A 13,013-nucleotide genomic window follows, 5' to 3' on the forward strand; every position below is an offset into this window, starting at 1 on the left:
TGTGACCGCAGTCTGCCCCAGCATGGGCCCAGCTGCTCCCAGTATGATCCCAGTACGATCCCAGTGTAACAAAGTGACTCCCAGTGCTGCCATTCCTGGGATCCCCCAGCCCTCTCTGCGTTCCCCCCTCCCGGATCTCCCGAGAGGAGCCCCAAGGGCTGGCAGTCCCCTGGCAGGGTCCCCAGCAAGGCCCAGTTTGGATGTGCAGCCCCCAGTTTTCCCAGTTTGCCTCTCCTTTTGCCTGGGCCGGGTTCCCCCCACCCCCAGCGGGTGGGAGCAGCCGAGAACCCCGCGCTGCCCATCCCGACCTGTCCCGGCTCCATCCCCGCTCCTGCCGCGGGCTGCCAGGGCTACGGGAACGGGGCACCAAGGGTGTCGCTTCTCCTGGGGAAGGAGGAGGAGGGAGGGAAGAGGAGGCATGGGACGAAGAGGAAGAGGAGGGACAAAGGAGGATCAGGAAAAGAAAAAGGAACCATGAGCTGGAGCCCTCCCTGAATTCGCAGCCCCTCTGGGACCATCACCCCCTCATCCCATGGGTGACCGGGGATGGGGAGCTCAGCCCAGATATCCTGGGGGGGTCCCTGGGTTGGGTTTTTGGGGGGATGTTTGGAGAATGAAGAATTGCAAAGCTGAGTGGAAAAGGCCCCTTGGGGGGACACTGCGGGGTCCCGGTGGCAGCTGACAGCAGAGGCAGCCTGGAGGAGCAGAGCCCTGTGTCCCCCAGGAGCCCAAAGTGGGGAGCCCAGAGAGGGGGGAGCGCCGTCATTGGCGGGACCCTCAACAGCCTGGAGAGGGGCAGGGGGGACTCCTTGGAGCCCCTGCAGCCCAAAGCAGAGAAGGAGGGGAGAAGGGACCCCGGGAGCCCAAAAAGCCCTGGCATCCTGTGCCAGGAAGGTGGACAGAGCTTCAGCCAGAGCGCGGAGCTGGTGGGCCATGAGCAGGTTCACCATGGGGAGAAGCCCTACAAGTGCTTGGAGTGTGGGAAGAGCTTCAGGCAGAGCTCCCACCTGATCCAGCACCAGATGATCCACACCGGGGAATGGCCCTAGGAGTGTGGGGAGTGTGGGAAGGGCTTCAGCTGCAGCTCCCACCTCGTCACCCACCAAGGCATGCACACTGGGGAGAGGCTCTACAAGTGTCCCCAGTGTCAGAAGAGGTTTCAGACCAGCTGCAGTCTCCTCAGGCACCAGCGGATTCACACGGAGGAGAGGCCCTTCCGCTGCCCCAACTGTGGGAAGGGCTTCAAAGAAAAGTCCCACCTTGTCACCCACCGGCGCGTCCACACTGGGGAGAGGCCCTACGAGTGTCCCCAGTGTGGGAAGAGCTTCTCCAGGAGCTCTACCTTGACCCAACACCAACGGAGGCACCGGTAAGGGAAATCCTGCAAATGTCTCAGCTGTGGGAAGAGCTTCGTGCCCTGCTCCAACTCCATCCCCCATGGGAGGACCCATATTGGTCAGAGCCCTGGTGACCCACATTCCCAGTGATCCCTGCTGAGAAGACACCTGGAAGGTGGTCTCCACGTCCTCCTGGATCCCCATAGGCACCTGGATGAACACAGGGGCAGGAACATCCATCAGGACTCTGATCTAAACTGGAAATTCACTGGCAGAAAGTGATTTGTTGACTTTACACCCCAAAGAAATTTCACCCGCTCTGTCCAGTTATTTCTTCTGGTGGCATCAAGCAGTGCTGCATGATCTTGGAGGTCTTTTCCATTTCAATAATTTCTTTCCTCACCCTGTCTAAACAACCAAAACTGGGGTGAAAATAAAGAAATTGAGCAAAGAGATCTAAAGCTGCACCATTTACCTGGATTTGGGGGGGAATTTGGGGTTGGTTCAATAGAATATTTGGGAGGATTTGGGTGTTCTGAAGCTATCAAAGGCAGGGGACATGTCCACAATCTCATAGGTGTGCCGGCAAAAGGTGTCCACCTGAGCCCGCCTGTTCTCCAAGAATTCTAATTGTCTGTCCCAGTCCCTGGCCTGGGTCTCCCTATCCTGGATGTTCCCCCAAAGTGCCCAAATCACTGCTGAAGTGCCCGAGCTGATCCTGGCTGTAAATGTTCCTGTCCACCAACCTCTCCTGGTCAGTGCCATGGGAGGTGGGAGTTTAGGGGCCCCTGGGGGGATTGGGAAGGGCTTCTGTCAATCCTGTGGGCATTTGTGGTGCTGGGAGGGGGCCTGGCAGGGTCTATGAGGGAGATTTGGGTCCCTGACAGGGCTGTGTGGCTTGCCGAGAATTTGGGTGGGTCCTGGGGGAGATGGAAACGGGTTTTGGTGGTTCTTGGGGTCATTTATCTTGCAGGGAGTAGTTGGGGGGGGGGTCCTGGCTGGGAGCTGTGGGGTGGTTGGAGGAGTCTGGGAGTGTCTGTGGGGCTGGGAGGGCGTTGTTGGGTGGTTGTGACTCCCCCAGACTCCCAAAGCTGCCACCAGACCCCACCCCCCAAGATACTGCCAGAGGGCAGTTGCTCCATGTTGGGGTTCATCGTCCTGGCTCTGCAGAAGATATGGGGGGGTCCCCGGGGCCGTGTGTGTCCACCCAGAGCGTGTGTGACACCCCCCATCCCATTGTCACCCCCTTGTCCCTCCCCACAGGGCTCCAGCCCCAGCTCCTGCTCCCCCAGAGGGAATTTGGGGAGGGGGCAGGGGGGTGTGCAGCCTCCGCCGGGGGATGGCCCCGGCCCAGCCCCTTTGTTCAGCACCAAGCTGGGCTCGGGGCCGCAGGAGGAAGAGGCCGGTGGGAAGCAGATCCTGCAGCTGGGACAGTGCCGGGGGTCAGGGCAAGGGCCTGCCCTGCACACGTGGCTCAGGTGTGACCCTGCCCCGGCAAGGGAGCGGGACATTCCCATCCCCACGGATCAGGGCTGGGAGCAGCACTTGGGGCACGGACATGGAAATACTGGGAGCGACTGGGAGCACACTGAGGGCGTGAATTATTCCCCCGCCTCCACCTTCTCCGGCCGCCCTGCCAGCTGAGAAATGCTCGCTGGGCCTCGGCCTTGGCCAACAGCCCCTGGGCTCAGCTCCTTGGAGCTCATCACAAACACTGTCTGCTCCAGGCACTGCTGCTGCCCAACCAGCTCCTGGCTGCTTTAGGAGCAGCCCCGGGAAGTGTTTTTGTTCCCTCAGTGGCACAACAGCCCTGTTCTCACCCTGCCAAAGAAAGCTGTGGATGCCAAGTGCAGCCAGGATGAAACATTGCTGGCACTGAAGCCCCTCTCTTGGGGCCCTACAGACAGCGCTCCAAAAGGAGCCCCTTGGAGCTCTCCTGGGCCAGCGACTCCCTCGGAGTGGGGCCTCTCCGAGCCGGGAACTCTCCCGTTTGCTGCACTCGGGGATCCCCAACAACGAGGGAGCCTGGGCCGATCCCCCCACTCCTCCAGGCTCAACCCTTCCCCTGCTGGGGAGATGCCAAAGCATCGGCAGGGAGCATTTCCCTGCCCTCAGGGGAATTTCTCACAGGTGCCTTGCACTGACTCTTTGTGTCTGTGTTCACACAGGAGTGCCTGTGCTCAGGAAATGTGGCAGAAATGCTGCTCTCTGAGGGGTCTGAGTGCCTTGGATAGCTGAGCCAGTCAGGCCTGTCAGTAGGGTTAAATCACAAGGTCTAAGCTAAGTTAATTTGTGCTAAGAGTTGTTCTTTGCTAAGTTGTTAGGTTTAAAATATAAGCCAAGTTGAATATTGTTAAATGTTATTTCTCAGTTAAAATGCAAAGTCATAGGTTATAAGTTCGGTTAAATACTGTAAAGTGCTGTTCTTTTGCTAAATTGTGAAGTTGAAGGTGGAAGTTAAGTTTAAGGTATAAGTTAAGTCCTGTTAAGTTTGAGCTCTGTAAGCTCTTGGGCCTGTATTTCTTTTATCCTTGCCCTCATTTCCTTGTGTCTCACACTCACACAGGGACAGTTCTTGGTTCATTTCTGGTTTGATTGCCTGGATTCTGTTTGGTTTTGTTGTTGCTTTGTTTCCTTGGTGTGCCTGAAGTGTCCAGTCAGGAGCAGAGTGACTCTTGCCAAGGAACTTTGTGGTGCTGTTACTCAATATTAAATCGGGTTTTTGCTGCTCCCTTGCCGGGGATTTTTTCAGCGCTCTCAAGCCCTCGTTGGTAACAGGGTGAAGGAGCCCTGGGCCAGGCTCTGGCCCTGGGAGACACGGGGACGCTGCCGGGGGGTCCCTGTCCCCTGTCCCGCCCCCCATGGCCCTGTGTCAGGCTCTGGGCTCGATCTCGTGGAACATCCTCTGGGGGAGGCTGCGGCGCCGGGGGCGGGGGGACCCGGGGGGACAGGGGACCCCGCTGTGCACGAGCAGCGTTGGACTTCTCTGGGGGAACTGGGAGGGGGGGCTGGGGCAGAGTCACCTCCCCAGTGACCTCACACGGCCCCTGTGATGTCACACAGCCCCTGCGATGTCATACAACCTCCTGTGATGTCACACAGCCCCTGTGAGGTCACAGAGACAACTCTGAGATGTCACCCTGTGATGTCAGACAGCTGCTCTGTGATTTCACAGAAGACTCTGATATGTCACCCTGCAATGTCACTGTTTGTTCTTTGATGTGTTGGTACAAAGGCAAAGAGAATAAATGCTTCCAAATTACCATGAATCTCTACTATGTATGGCAAGAAGTAAATCATGTTTTGTTTAGCTGCAACTCACCATGGATAAAGCTGTGCATGGAAAGTGGCTCTCACTGCTAGACAATATTATATAGGCCTGGTGGAAAAGGTTATATTAATAGACTAGCAGGGCCTCTCCGAAAGGACACAGATAACCAGGAATAGAAAAAAGAGAAAAACAAAAAAGATGTATTGAACCACATGTTTTGCAGTTAGGGACTTCTCTGACTTCAACTCTTCGGACTGAATTGTTCCCCAGGAGCGTATAAAAGTGACTGTGTGAAGAAAACTTTTCCAAATATTCCTAAAAATTCAGGAGTACTCTGCTGCAAAATTTCAGGCACTTCAGGGCATTTTCACTTCAAGCTTCAAGCGTTTCTATGGAAATGCTTGAGAGACAGCACACTTCATATATCCAACATCTCTGTTTGCAAAAAGTTTTTATTTCAGATAGGGGTATAGGAAGGACATTCTTTAAATACAGAGGGTTAAATGCAAAGAATGACACATTTCAGGCAATTTGAGAAACTTATTTTCTTTTATTAATTTCTCAAACATAGATATTCAAGTATTATTTAAAAGCAGACAAGCAACTACAGTAGGGTATTTCTCTACACTAAGGGTAACTTTGCAGAATAGTTATACACTGACAAGACTAAAGGGCATCTGGAAGGAATGCTAAGAAACTAGTCTAATTAAAGCTACAGCTCATTAAATGAATACATTAAGTCCCTAACAGACTAGGTTGCTGTCTTCGAGATATTTCAAGCAACCTCCATCAACTTCACTGTTCTTCTGTGAGGATGTGCAGGTGGAGCCAGTTTCTGCCTCATAGACTTTGGCAACAGCACCGTCGTAACTGGAAGGTGAAGGGCAAGGCCACTCAGAGATGTGTCTGCACAATGAATCCATGTGCTGCAGCATCTTCCTTCCGCAGGAGCAGGAAAGCAGCTTCAGGATTGCCAGTGACAAATGCAACAATTACGCAGCGTTCACGTGGCTGCCATCGGGTGTGACCCCCCCAGCACAGCTCTGTGCAGGGAACTCCTCTCAGTGGCTGGAGAGCAGCGTCCGGAGGCGAAATCGCAGCCGACCATAAGCTTTCAGTGCCTCTAGGTGGGCAGCAGGATCTCGGGCCAGGTGCTCAAAGAGGTTGAGTGGCTGAAGCCTTCGCATTGCTGGCGGCAAGCTGATCTCTGCAGGAAGACTCCCGTTGCCTAGCACAAAGTGGTCCAGGTGTTTCAAGTGCAGGCAGCGGCGCAGGTACGCCATGACGTCCCACAGCCGCTGTGCAAATTCCCTCCTGTGCCACCGGGACAGCGGTACGGTGGTCAGCACGTGCATGACCACAGTCTTCCAGGTAGAGCTGGAAAAACCTGTGCCCCTCAGGATGCAGGTGAAGACCTGCAGGCATTTCAGGTGCAAGCTCTGGCACGGCATCTGCCTGGCGATGTGCTGCAAGAATTTTGCCTCTGCCACAGCATATGTCTCAGGCCACGCTGTGCTTGTGATTATGTCTGCCTCGGTGGGCTGACTGCTCACAAAGATGCTGGAGTTGCCTTTCTGGGCCTCTGTGGGATGGCTGACCACAAAGATGTCAGAGTCCCCTTGGCGCACCCCAAAGAGCATCTCCACCGTCAGGCTCTTCTTGCCTTTGCTCAGCTGGAATTGGCAGGACCGGCTGCAGGGCTGAAACACCAAGTGCCATGAGTATGACTGAGGCACGTGCAGCCACGAGCATCTCACCAACTGGTAGAACCAGCGGGAGGTTTTCTCCACATCCAGGTAGGAGCCGGTGCAGAGTGTCTCTAGGAGGCTGCGCTTCTGCTCCCGCCACAGCTCCTCCTGCGAGTGGTGCAGGAAGCACAACAGCTTCTCGCCCAGCCGCTCCCTCTCGCACAAGCACGCAAGCTCCACACGGACGCTGAAGGTCCTTGTTGCCATCTGCCCTGCACTGTTCAGCTCTAGGTGGAAGACGTGCCCTGGCGGGGGATTCAGTGGGACCAGCACGTGGTACACACCATCCCACCCACGGGGACTCCAGCCCTCAAAGGCACTGCCCACCCCGATGGCTTCTTGAGGCACCGGGTAGAAGCTATTGCTCACGCTGTCCACAAAGACACGCGTGAAGCTCTCCATCAGCTCAGCTACCACTGAGCAACCTCTCTCCAGGTCCTCCACAGGCCACTGTATGCCATCCACTAAAAGGATGCCTTGCTCATTCCCAGCATCCTGAGTGTCTTCTCTGTCTTCGGGTCCACCATTGCCGCTCTCTTCCTTGCCACCATCACTGCCAACTTTTTCACTGGCAGCCACGTTACCTTGTTTGTCTTCTTTTCTATCCTTGTTCTTGTTTCCCTCCACGTTCACATCACCCTGTTCTTCAACCTTGTTTCTATCATTGCCATCTTCTTCTGTAACATCCTTATTTTCTTTCTCAGGTCCAGCAAAACCATTATGGGCACTTTCATTCCCGCATTTACTGCTATCTTCCTGCTCAGTCACATCTCTGCTTCTCTGTTCACTGGCATCACTGCTTTCCTGCACCTTCACATCCATGTATTTTTCCTGTCCATCTATGTTGTCTTCACCTTCATTTATGTCATTGTTGTCGCCCACCTTTATAGTCACACTATTGTTTTTTTCTTCATTTCCATCTCCTTCTTCTTCCTTTCCAGTGTCCTTGTCTTGCTCCACCCGCACATCCTTGTGTTCTCCTTCATTTGCTTCATCTAGGTCTTCTTTATTTCCAACAACATGGCCAGGTTCTTCTTCATTTTCGTCACCACGACTGTCTCCTGGCACATCCCCATCACTCCGTCCCTCATCTTTCTTTAAATCATGTCCATTGTCTCTGTGAACGTCGCTGTCTTCCTTCACCTTCACATCGTCATTGCCTTCAATGGCATCATCACTGTCTCCTTCATCTACAGCCACAGGACTGCCTCCTCTGTCATTTTCAGTGCTGCTGTCATCTGCCTCCACAGTCACGTCAGTGTTTTCTCCACCTTCCTCTGGATCAGTGCTGTTTTCTTTCTGTTCTGTTCCTTTCTCATCTCCCAAGGTCTTGCAGGAGCTCTGGTCCTTGCTGCTGCTGCTGGTGTCACAGCTCCTTCTCCTGCAGCTAAACCACAGGCCCAAGAAGAGCAGGACGCCAGCAAGAACCCAGAACGGCCACTGCTGCAGGGCACCAAAGAGCACGGCTCCCCAGCCCTCGTCCTGCTGCTCCAGGGGCCCCCGCTCCAGCTCCTGCAGCAGCTGAGCCATCTCACGGGCCAGCAGCTCCTGACGCTCCTTCATTCGCTGGTGCGTGGCCTCATCCAGCCCATCCCCAGCCAGCTGGGGGTACTGGATCAGGCTTTGCACGAGCACGAAGAGCAGTGACAGTAAAGCCATGGTCTGCAGGAGGACACACAGAAGGGGTTCAGTGGGGCCGGAATGGAGACGGACAATGAGGGGCAGGAGCAGCAGGGATGTGGCGGCAGGAAGGAGAGGGCCCCCGGCAGCTGGCAAGGCCTGCACCGCTGCCCCAGCAAGCAGCGCGCCCTCAGCGAGGCGCTCCCGCCGGGGCTGGGCCCTGGATGCGGGGGCAGCCCCAGGTACCGGCGCTTCTCCCCCAGCCCTCCTCCAGCCCCCAGCCCCGTCTCCTCACTGCTGTGCACTCACCGCTTGCCCAGGCTCTACTGGGGCAGCGGCACCCGCTGGGGCCTTTTCTAGCTGCCCCCATTGTGACATGGCGCCTGCGATGTCCCAGAACCCAGAGCGCGGCACAGGCCAGCCCCGCCCGCCGTCCCCAGCCCGGTCAGGGAACTCATCGTGGCCCTGGGCACCCCGAGCCCCAACAGACACCAAGTGCAGATCCATCACTCGGGAACCTGGGAACACCAGAGCTTCCCTTGACAGAGCAGGCACAAGCACCCTCACACACAACCCTTGTCAAATTCAAATCTGGGTGACACGACCCAGGGATGTTCTCAGTGTACAAGTGCAGGCTTTTATTTAATACTGGTGGGGGACATTTTTTATTAGTAGTATTTATACTTATTACTTTGGGGTAGGATGTCATGTAAGCTAATGCTCTGTTACAGATTTCTGAAAGAAATCTAGGTTGCTTGGATGATGCACAGGAAGAGTTAATACCATCCTAAAAAGGCCAAATATTTTAATTACAAAATTTTGATGCCTTCAATAACCTCTTAGCTCTCAAACTCTGTGGTTCAACACCGTGCAAAATTCTGGTATAGCCAGGATTTTGTTCAGAAAGCAGAATGTCTGTGTTTTCAAATTTGTGCAAAGATGTACCTCTGTCACTCCCACCATCTTCAAAATTGTCTCCCTTAAACAATGTTAGCCAATCTCTTTGACTGATAAAGGAACTTCTGTCTCTTTCTGCCATCTCTTTGTGTATTTATCTCCAAAGGACTGTGAGTACAGGAGAGATTATACTCCTCGACCTTTCTTTGGGGAACTCATCTCTAAATGGAACTGCAGAAATGGGGAGGGAGGAAAGGGAAGCAGGATGTGACTTGAGTACCTGCATCGTGACCACAGATGGCCACTGCTAGACAGACACTGACGTCAGGCTGATCACGCTCGCCCATTGGTGTGTAGCAGAATAATGTTGGGATGGCTAAAACTGCTCTGAATTGGATTTGCTTAACAGATGTCATTAGCAAAAGTATTCCAATAAAGAGTTTTAAACTCTCTTCCGAGCTGATGCCACTTATCATGTATCTTCCCCGCATTCTTCTAGGGAAGCTGTTTTTGATGTTGTCCCTTCCTTCTTTTTACAAGGGAGCAAAAATTATTTGCCAAGTATCACTCTTCCAGATTTGTTTCCTCTCATTTTCCAAGATTTAATAAAGTGAACACTCAGCAGAATAGTTCTGTGTTTTTTGAACACAATTCTTCCTTTACCCAATTGAGGCCCTTCTGTGACTATGAAAACACAAAAACTGTTGTGAGCTACAGTTTACACTTAAGAGGTTGATATGGGTCAGTTCTCCCAGGTTATTCTTAGTTCATCTGCTATGTAAACTGTTGATGTCAGTGACTGGAAGCTGCTCTCCGGGACATTATATATATGATAATTATATGACAGAAAATGCAACATATAGTTGGATCTGACCTTCAAGTTCACTAGCTTAAAAAAAGAAAAAAAAAGTCTGTAAGAAATTTGCTGTTTTTTCTATTTATAAATGCCTTCACATTTATATTTAGTTTATGCACATACAAGAGCCTTTCCTTGCATGGACAGCAGTGCCCATCCATCATCAGTCTCGGGTATATTATAAGTCTCAATGATTACTGCCTCCAGAAAGCATTTTTGAGACAAAACAGGCAAATTCTTTTGCGTAACTATACAATCTTCCAGTAGTAGGATCTTCACTCTCACATAAACACTTCATGTTTTTCTGCAAAGGAATCTGAGATAGATTTTTCTGAGAAATAACAAACCACCAAAAATAATTAAATAACAAGCAAGAGGAAAACATCATTTCTTCACTCAACACACTTTCCTTGATTTTCATAAGCATTCAGATTTACAGCTGCGGATACTACCACAGGAGCAGGGCTTTGTCTGGTTTTGCTTCCTCTTCCAGCAGAGCAAGCACAGCTGCAAAATGCAAACTCATTTCTAGGTTCTCTTCTACATCACCAGTTTAGTACATTCCAACCAGTCATAGTTGTGCAACACCCCGTCAGGGAACTGGGATTACTGCAGTGTCACAGACAGTTTAAGTGAGGCTCAAGGAGCTGTACATAGTTTTAACTATGTTTTGTATGGATAATTAAATGATGCGTGACATGGAGATAAGCCAGCTGTACTGAAACTGAACAAACTAACTGCTCTGATGGAACAGTCAAGCATCTCATCAGTTATAAAATGAAACAGGTTTAAAGCAAAAACAATAGAGAACAGAATGCATGACATTGTAAAGTAGCATGTTCAAAGGACCATTTCTGAACTTTAAGCAAGTGTACTCATCCAGTCAAATTTTCAAAAGAATTCCTGGCACCAGAATGTTCTCTGTTTGCTTTTTCACCATGGTAAAAGAATGGATCACTCTTAGGGGAAAGAAAATCCTGTGTGCAAAACACTGCATGAAACTAAACAATGCTTTAAACGTGGCTAATTTCCATGTGGAGCTGATGATTTAGCACTGTCATCCTTCAGCAGAGGAGAAAGAACTGCCTGTCTTCAGTTTACTTATGCAAGATGAAGAAAGAATGTGAGGAGTGTGAATTTGATCTTGCTTCAATTTACTTCAGTAGCCAAACACTTGCCATGACTTCAGTGGGAGTGAGACTGCATCTTAGCTCATTCAATGTGGAGAAAAACAAATCAGCTGAGAATAATGCTCTTGTTGATTAGATTGATATTACTACCATAGTTGTTTTTAACAGTGCTAAGTAAATCCTCTTTTAAAAGCCAAAGGTTACCTTCAGTTGTGCTTTTTCCTATGTACTGTGTCACAGTGGAGGATTCCTGGTTCTGTGACCAAGTCACCACTGCTCACAGCAAGCATGGCTTGCTCTGGGGCGTGGCCACATTCCCACATGGGAATGATATATGTTTGTGGATGTCACTGGGGACAACATCCAAATCTGGGCTGGGGCATCTCCCTCAGTCAATAAACCAGGGTGCACATTTCTGTAAAATAACTGCATTCACTGAGAAAAAAAGACTACACTAACTAAGATGTCCATGAAAATCAGCAAAGTAAATCAAATCAATAGGGTTACATTTGCAGTTAGGAATCTGCATTTCTGCAGGGAAATTTTAGGATAGCCACAAAGTGAAAAATATTTGATTTTTGGGTTTTTTTCCTGAGACGGCAATCAATCTTCTCGTTTGGCTATAGTCTACTTTCCCCTATAAAGTAGAACCTAGAGATACACTCAGAAAATATGTATGGAAGTACCTCTCAATTAATTAAAAAATATTATTACTCAGAAGATAGAGACACGACTGTCTACACTGTATGAATTAAACATACATGAATTAGGACACAGACTCTTCCATTCTTTATTAACAAAACTGATGCTGTCCTGAAAATGACATTAATGAATGAGACTGGTATATGAAAACCTTCTGCATCTGCTCTAGACGTTGGAATGAGCACGTTAAATGATGCAGCAGACAAGGAGGATGCACTTCTTAGGGAAGCTGAATGTCACTTCTGTGCTTAAGGAGTTCTGCAGTTTGGATGAAGGTCACAGGCTATGTCCAGGTGCACGAAAATGAATGATAAATACACACAGTTTCTCCTAGACTGAAAGCAGAGCTAGACAAAGAGTATGAAAATCAGGAATAATTCATCCCCTGGTTTTCTAAAGATGTCAATCTTCTATTAGAAGACAGTTTGTTAGCTCCTCCGCATATTAAAGCTATAACATAAAAATAGAAGCACCTCAAACTTGTAGAAGTATCTAAGATGCATAGATTAAGTAAGGTCTATGCAGAGCGAGCACCCTAAAAACATCACAAGAGCAAGCAGTGACAATTTCTGGGATAGTAATGACATGAATCAGTATCTAAAAGTTAAGTATAAGTGAAGAAGAGAATTTTTCAACTAATGGATCAGGGAAAATGTGGGAATAAAGGATATGTGATTAAAGATCATAGTGTATTATATTAACAGAGGTGGAGAATATATGACTTTGATTCTGTATTACAACACATTTCAGTTGAGTTGTGTGTAGCTTTAGTTTTATACATGCACAATTTTTTAGAACACATTTTTAGAGTAGGGCATGCAATAAAGGAAATGCATTGTATTGCATTGATCCCCACATGACTCGCTGGAATATCTTAACATTTCCAGCACAGATTCCCACTTCTGAAGATGAAAACCCAGAGAAGATGAAAACCTGTAACTGCCATTAAGCGAAGGTCTAAAATTTTAATTGCTGTCTGAACACAAAGGAGCTGTGACATGCTGTGGTTTCTTGAAGCACTCCTGCAGTTACAGACACATCTTTAACTACGCCACCCTCTCCCTCTTCCCCATCCACCATTGACTGATGCAGCTGGGAGATTCAGTAACTGTGGAGCAAAATCTTGCTTACTTTCAGCTCTCCTGCCCCAGCAAATGCTCAGCTCCTCTGGGAAGATGGATCTATGCCATATACACACTGCACCTGGAAGAGAATGAAAACTTCCCTTCAAACACACACATGTGACCAGCTTTCTGGAACTGCCTGATGTTGCCAGTTTTCGTCTGTTTTCCACAAAGAAGGGAAAGAACCTTGTATTCTCCTCCTCATGATATTTCAAGTCTGAATTCCAAAGAACAGAGATGCCAGGACTTGTCAGTGACATGACTAACAATCTTATGAGAACTGGCAAGACAGCTCATTTCTCCTACATCTTACAGAAACCTTGGAATT

Source organism: Anomalospiza imberbis, unplaced genomic scaffold, assembly GCF_031753505.1.
Source record: "Anomalospiza imberbis isolate Cuckoo-Finch-1a 21T00152 unplaced genomic scaffold, ASM3175350v1 scaffold_83, whole genome shotgun sequence".
Lineage (NCBI taxonomy): Eukaryota > Metazoa > Chordata > Aves > Passeriformes > Viduidae > Anomalospiza > Anomalospiza imberbis.